This window comes from Tyto alba, unplaced genomic scaffold (assembly GCF_018691265.1).
Source record: "Tyto alba isolate M040663 unplaced genomic scaffold, T.alba_DEE_v4.0 Super-Scaffold_9, whole genome shotgun sequence".
Classification (NCBI taxonomy): Eukaryota; Metazoa; Chordata; class Aves; order Strigiformes; family Tytonidae; genus Tyto; species Tyto alba.
This window is the reverse complement of record NW_024881330.1, coordinates 42,975,243-42,982,549: the sequence shown is the minus strand read 5'-3', so window position 1 is coordinate 42,982,549 and position 7,307 is coordinate 42,975,243.

The following is a 7,307-nucleotide window of genomic DNA, read 5'->3' as shown; positions in this document are numbered from 1 at the left end:
GGCAGTCGCGCACCTCCCACCTCTCCCCCCAAGAAAAGCCCGTCACTCGCTTCCGAGGTTCAGGCTTTTCTTCAGCTGTCGGAAGGCTCAGAGTCACAGCAGACGCGTTATTTTGTTAGCTTCAAACGGGTGGAAAATCCTCTCTTCCCAGTAACGGTAGAGGTTCTTCTTAAAGTACATCCCTAAAGAATTACTTTGTATAAAATGGGGTGACGATTTCAAATTGCGGTTTTAGAGTAAATTCGCGATTTACCAGTTCGGTACAACGGGGTTGGAGATAAACTTTTGCTTTGGCCAAGTATCACGTTGTAACGTGCCACAGTACTTCTAAGTCTTAAACCTAATCTGAATCTTGTGCACATTCCAGTGGGACATGACACATTTATAAAGCCTGACAAATTTGGATTATGTACCATCTATAAAATTTTGTTCATTACTTGAGTTATATGCCTTGCTACTGTGATTCGTTGTTGAAAAGAGCAGCATCATTAAACCATTTTCACTGTAGAATGGAAGTGTTTACTTCAAGAAAATGGTGAGCAAATCTGAAGGTCACAGAAAGATTATCCCCTTCTAAGATCCAGGAGGGTGCTTATACGTGCTGCTCAAACCTATTATTAGTAAGCAGTTGAATGATGTGAATGCCCAAGTTGTAAACTGAGGACTGTAAAATAGTTACATTCTGGAGGAGAAGTGAAACAGACCTTGGAATGACACTCGGGGAAGCGCTGACAGCAAGAACTGCTGCTGCACTGGTGTGTCGCATACTTCGCAGCAAGTCTGCGCGGTGTTTTGAAGCCGCCCAGAGACAGGTGGTTTTCAGGCACTTCTACATCATGCTCAAGGCACACAATGGTCACAGCACCTGCCAGTTGAAAGGCCTGCACATACAGAGATGTATTAGATGGAATTAAAATTATTTGGGACCTAGAGAGGATCTTCCCACAGGTTAGATCTAGGCCATGAACTGGACAAGCATAACAGAAACTTTGCAGCTTTTTTGTTTGTTCTGCCCAAGGAGCAGTGGGAAGCAACACAAAAAACAAACAGCAAAGGAATGATTCCTTAAGGAAAGTAATACCTATTCTTTCAGGAACAGATTTTGGGGAGAAAAAAAATAAAATAGCAGTACTCACCACAACAGTTAAGGGATCATGCCAATTCAGGTTTAATTCCATTTTGTCTAGATGAAGTAACCTGGTATCTGTAATAATCAACTCAGGTTAAATAGGATGCTAACCTCAAATGAAGTTTATTGTTATTTTTCCCACAACCACAACAATGATAAAAGCAGTACGTGGTGTGTTAGCAGCTGAGAGCTATTGCTACACTATGTGGTAAACAAACTTCTATGTGTTCTACAGTAGGTGCAAGTCAGATCAGGGATAACGCTATCAGAAACCTAGAAATCTCAAATCAGTCAGCATGGTTAGTTTGAACACATTTAAGTTCTGGAATTAAGTCTTACAGTATTAATTTCTTTTAAAAATACAATTCAACAACTTTTTCGTTGGAGATGCATGGAAAGAGTTAAAAAACGCAGATGAAATCTATTAACATCCAAAATGTATCAGGTAAGGAAATTATAATTGTAAATTAAATGCTACATAGAATTTATAAAAGGCCTGCTGCAGGACTGTGAGGGGAAAGCACGTCACACTTGTTTAACAGCTAAACTAATAAAAGTAGCATCAGAGAAATATTTCAGTAGGGAAATCAAAGACTAACTGGATGGTAATGCAGATCCTTTTTTGCAAATGGATGCATTAAAAGAAAACAAAATACAGCTCATATTATTTGTAATGTTTACTACAGTACCAGAATGATACTCAATTAACTGAACCAGTACTAACCTGATTCTTTATATTAGCTGTTCTATCATCCTCAGGACAGCAATTCTTTACTGCAAAGAAATAACACGGCACGCTCCATGGTTGTTCTTTTTTACCTGGTCCTAACCCAAGCAGCTTTGTACAGCATCAATCTCTTCTATACCATGCCACTGTAAGTCCCAAGAACAGTAGGAGAGGGAAAAGAGACCAAACAAAAGCTAAACCTTGCAATTTTTTCCTTTCTGTTTAGCTTCTTTCTCCTAAATAAACCCATTACAAAGAAGAAATAACACACTATTTGTTGCACTGCATTTACCTGTTACATTATATTCTCACCGTTCTTTTGCAACATCTTCTAAAAGGTACTGTACACCTGCTGCTGCAAAGAGCATGCGTCTAACTCACTAGACCCTGTCATTTGCTGGACCATAGGACCTTCTGCAATACTAAGGGTTAATAGGCAGAGACATCTCTCCTAAGAGGGTGCACATACAATATGTTGTTGACTTTTACTAACTAGTCTCATGTGATATGAGACAGCACCTTGAGAAATTCGGGGGGAGGGGCCAAACACTAGCACCCACAAAATTTGTACTGAAGGATTTCTGAACTCCTACCATGGCACTTAAAATCCTCCATTTTCAGGACTAACATTCTGTATGGAAAAAGCTCCTCTAATCAAGTGTTAACACAACTATGCAAAATATAACATTCACAGCATTCCAAAAGGGTTTATGTAACCATGTGTTATAGCCATTATGCCCCTCCTTTTTATTTGAGCCATGTAACAATGGCTTAGGTCTACCAAAACAGAATTTCAATTGGTCTGAATCAGCCAACTGATCCCCAGCCTTCACAGGGTAAGAAGAGATGAGTCCAACCACAGATACATGAGGGCAACTGTAGCAAATGGGTTTTGATTCCTCATAACAGAAAGATTTTCCTCAAAAATTTCTGAAATAGTAACACGCATCTTGATTAGCAGTCTCTATTGTTATTCAGCAGATGGATTGGGTGGATTTTCTTTATTTCCTCACACTAGCTCTAGATTATAATGGTAAGGCCTAAAGTTAGATCAAGTATAATTTTCAAATTCTGGTTTTTACTATATGCTATTAAGTTCATTTTTCAAGATGTCTTCACCTTTTTCAACTTAGAAGCAGTCACTGGAGGCATTTAAATATAAAAAATATTTAAGAAAATGTTTTGGGTGTTTGTTTTGGTTTTTGGGTTTTGGGTTTTGTTTTGTTTTTTTGTTTGTTTGTTTGTTTTTTTTAAGGTCACATTACTAGATGTTTCTATTCTGGGGAAACCTCTAATTATATTTTGTACATAGACTGAAAATGCTGAAGCCTCTTAAAGATCTCCCCAAATAATTTTAAATACTACACAGCTACCAAATTATTTCAAGCAAAAGCCGCTTGAAGAGTTTGCTCATATTTACAACAGGAACATTCAGACTCCAACTTTTAGACTACATCTGCTCCATCCATTAATGCAGACAAGTATCATTTTAAAAAAAGAACTTTGAATGATCCCTGAGGAAAGCCTATCTTCTCCACACGGAGAAGCTAAACCTCCCACTTCGATGCCTGAAGCAAGGTTTACTACACCTTGGCAAACTGGCTAGAAGTTTAAAGTTTTACAAGTTTTGCAGAGAGAAAGGAGGCAATGGGTTGGTTTTTTTCAGTAATTAGAATTAAGACAAAACCATTATATACTGATTCACTTTGTAGATGCCCATTAAATTACACGAGTACTTCATTTAAATCAGCTTTAATCAGGTATATCAAAGGCACTTGTTTTACTCAAAGAGAATTAATAAAACCTGTTATCCCAAAGGCAAAGGGTGGTAATAGGAGAGTGACAAGCAATGAAAAGAAAAAAAAAAATAAGGAAAAAAATAGTATGTTCTACAGCTATTATTCTTCAAAGAATCCCATTTTCAAGTTAACCAGCAGACACTCTGAAAACTTCTTGAGAGTCACCTTCTTCACTTACACCAGCAGTCTCATACTATGTTTGACAAAGTTTAATATGATAGTATATTGTCATTTTTTTACTATGCTACTTCTAGGAAATGTTTCTTCTCACAATTATCCCTTCAGGGATGTCAGGTATGTTGGGTCTGTGTGTGTGGCAGGGTTTTGGTAGCAGGGGAGGGGGCTACAGCAGTGGGCCCTGTGAGAAGCTTCTCGAAGCTCCCCTGGCTCCAAGTCAGCCTCAGCTCTAGCCAGGGCTGAGCCCATCATCAACGGTGGCCGTGCCTCTGCAATACTGTATTTAAGAAGGGGAACCAGAGAGGAGTGAGAGTTGTGAGGGAGATACCTGTGGAAACACTGTAGTCAGTGGAAGAAAGGAGAAGGAAGAGGAGGTTTGCTGGAGCAGAGACTCCCCTGCAGTCCATGGTGGAGCAGATGCCCACCCACAGCCCATGCAGGACCCCAAACTGGAGCAGGTGGCTGTGCCTGAAGAAGGCTGGGACTCTGTGGGAAGCCCATGCTGTAGCAATTAATTGCTGGGGGAGTGGCAACCCATGGGAGGGACCCACACTGGAGCAGACCAGGAAGAGCGGCAGCCCATGAGAAGGACTCATGTCAGAGAAAGTTCGTGGCGGACTGTCTCCCATGAGAAGGACCCCACACTGGAGCAGGGAAAGAGCATGAGGAATCCTTGCCCTGAGGAGGAAGGAGCAGCAGAGACAACAGGTGATGAACTGACTGCAACCCCCATTCCTGTCCCCCTGTGCTGCTGGTGGGGAGGAGGTAGAGAAATCAGGAGCAAAGCTGAGCCTGGGAAAAAGGGAGGGGTGGGCAGAGGTGTTTTTAAGATGTGATAATGTTTCTCACTGTCCTACTCTTTTTGAGTGTGTTTGAATTAAACGAATGTTCTTTTTCTTCTCATAAGGAATCTGTCTTTTTCCTGTGATCAGAATGGATGAGTCACCCCTCCCTGTCCTTATCTCCATTCCCAAGTCTTTTGTTTAATTTTCTCTTTCCCAGCACTGGGGGGCAAGGAGTGAGTGAGTGGCTGTGTGGTGCTCAGTTGTCCACTGGACTCAAACTACAAAACCAGGGCAGAAAGTAAATAGAAACTAAACATTACTCAAAACATTTTTCAAATATATAAACTGACAAATTACTCTGTATAGTATTGCATCTTTATTGTTACTAGCTATTCTTATACCCTTAAGTTGTCACAATATATTCACATACAGCACTGCATCTGATGTGCATTTCCACACATTCATGAACTTCATGAACTGTACTCCACACTGACTTCTAGACATCAGTCTATGGAGAGAAGCAGCCTTTTAGTTGCTTTAAACTGCTTGAGAGGGGAAGTCTCCCTTTACTACATGTACACCCCGTTCCCTTTCAAGTTGCTTCAGCATCTCTTCACAGACAATCTGAAATTTACTCGAGTGATCCACACTATGTATACCACTGATCATCCTCAAATGTTACACTTATCCTAAAGAGCACGTGCGACTCCTGATGTGAACACTGCTTCTGTAGCAACTATGTTATGTGGTATGTATGCCAAACCTAATATAACTTCAAAGGCTCCCCAGCACCACAGAACACCCAGAGAAAGGTATAGCAACACACAATGAGAAGACTTTGGTTCTTTAGTGTCCTAGAATAAGGCTACTAGAAAATACTTTAATTTCTTCTACCTTTCAAAATTACTGTAAATTCCAAGAACACAAGTTAAAATAAAATTAACCCAGAATATGAAAAAAAAAAAAAAAAAAAAAAAAAAAAAAACAAACCACCCAAATCACACTTAGCACAGCCAAGTGCAAGATCCAAGTGCAAAATATTACAGAGAAACTGTTCAGGTAGACAGAGATCAGGCCAGGAAGGCCAAAGCCCAGATAGAATTAAATCTGGCCAGGGATGTCGAGGGCAATAAGGAAAACTTCTATAGGTACGTTGGTGAAAAAAGGAAGACTGGGGAAAATGTGGGCTCTCTCCAGAAGGAAAAGAGAGACTTGGTCACCTGGAATATGGAGAAGGCTGAGGTACTCCACAACTTCTTTGCCCCACTCTTCACCGGCAAGGGTTCCATCTACACCATCCAAGACACAGAAGGTAAAGATGGGGACTGGGAGAATGAAGAACTGCCCACTATAGGAGAAGATCAGGTCTGAGACCATCTAAGGAACCTGAAGGTACACAAACACATGGGACCTGATGAGATGTATCTGCGGGTCCTGAGGGAAATGGCGGATGAAGTGGCTCCATCATATTTGAGAAGTCATAAGTGGTCCAGTAAAGTTCCCACTGACTGGAAAAGGGGAAACATAACCCCCATTTATAAAAAGGGGAAAAAGGAAGACCCAGGGAACTACAGGCAGGTCAGTCTCACCTCTGTGCCCAGCAAGATGATGGAACAGATCCTCTTGGGAACTATGCTAGGGCACATGGAAACTAAGGAGGTGATTGGTGACAACCAACATGGCTTCACTAAGGGCAAATCATGCCTGACAGATCTGGTGGCCTTCTATGATGGAGTTACACCGCTGCTCAATAAAGGAAGAGCAACTGACATTATCTACCTGGACTTGTGCAATGCTTTTGACACTGTTCCATATGACACCCTTGTCTCTAAATTGGAGAGACATGGATTTGATGGATGGACCACTCAGTGGATAAGGAATTCGCTGGATGGTTGCATTCAAATAGTTGCCGTTGATGGCTTGACTTCAAAGAGGAGACCACTGACGAGTGGCGTTCCTCAGGGGTTGATATTGGGGCCAGCACTGTTTAACATCTTTGTTGGCAATGCGGACAGTGGGGTTGAGTGCATCCTCAGTAAATTTGCCAACACCACCAAGCTGTGTGGTGTGGTCAATACACTGGAGGGCAGGGATGGCATCCAGAGGGACCCTGACAGGCTTGAGAGGTGGGCCCGTGCAAACCTCATGAAGTTCAACAAGGCCAAGCACAGGGTCCTGCACATGGGTCGGGGCAATCCCAAGCACAAATCCGGGCTGGGCAATGAGTGGATTGAGAGCAGCCCTGCAGAGAAGGACTTGGGGGTAGTCGCGGATGGAAAACTGACTGTGAGACGTCCATGTGATCTGGCAGCCCAGAAAGCCAACAGTATCCTGGGCTGCATCAAGAGAAGTGTGGTCAGCAGGTCAAAGGAGGTGATTCTCCCCCTCCACTCTGGTGAGATCCCACCTGCAATACTGTGTTCAGCTCTGGGGCCCCCAACATAAGGCTATGGACCTGCTCAAGTGGGTCTAGAGGAGGCCACGAAGATGATCGGGGGCTGGAACACCTCCCTTATGAGGCCAGGCTGAGAGAGTTGGGGTTGTTCAGCCTGCAGAAGAGAAGGCTCTGAGGAGACCTTATAGTGGCCTTCTACTACTTAAAGGGGGGTACAGGAAAGATAGGGAGGGTCTCTGCATGAGGGAGTGTAGTGATAGGACAAGGGGTAACAGTTTTAAGCTGAAAGAGGGTA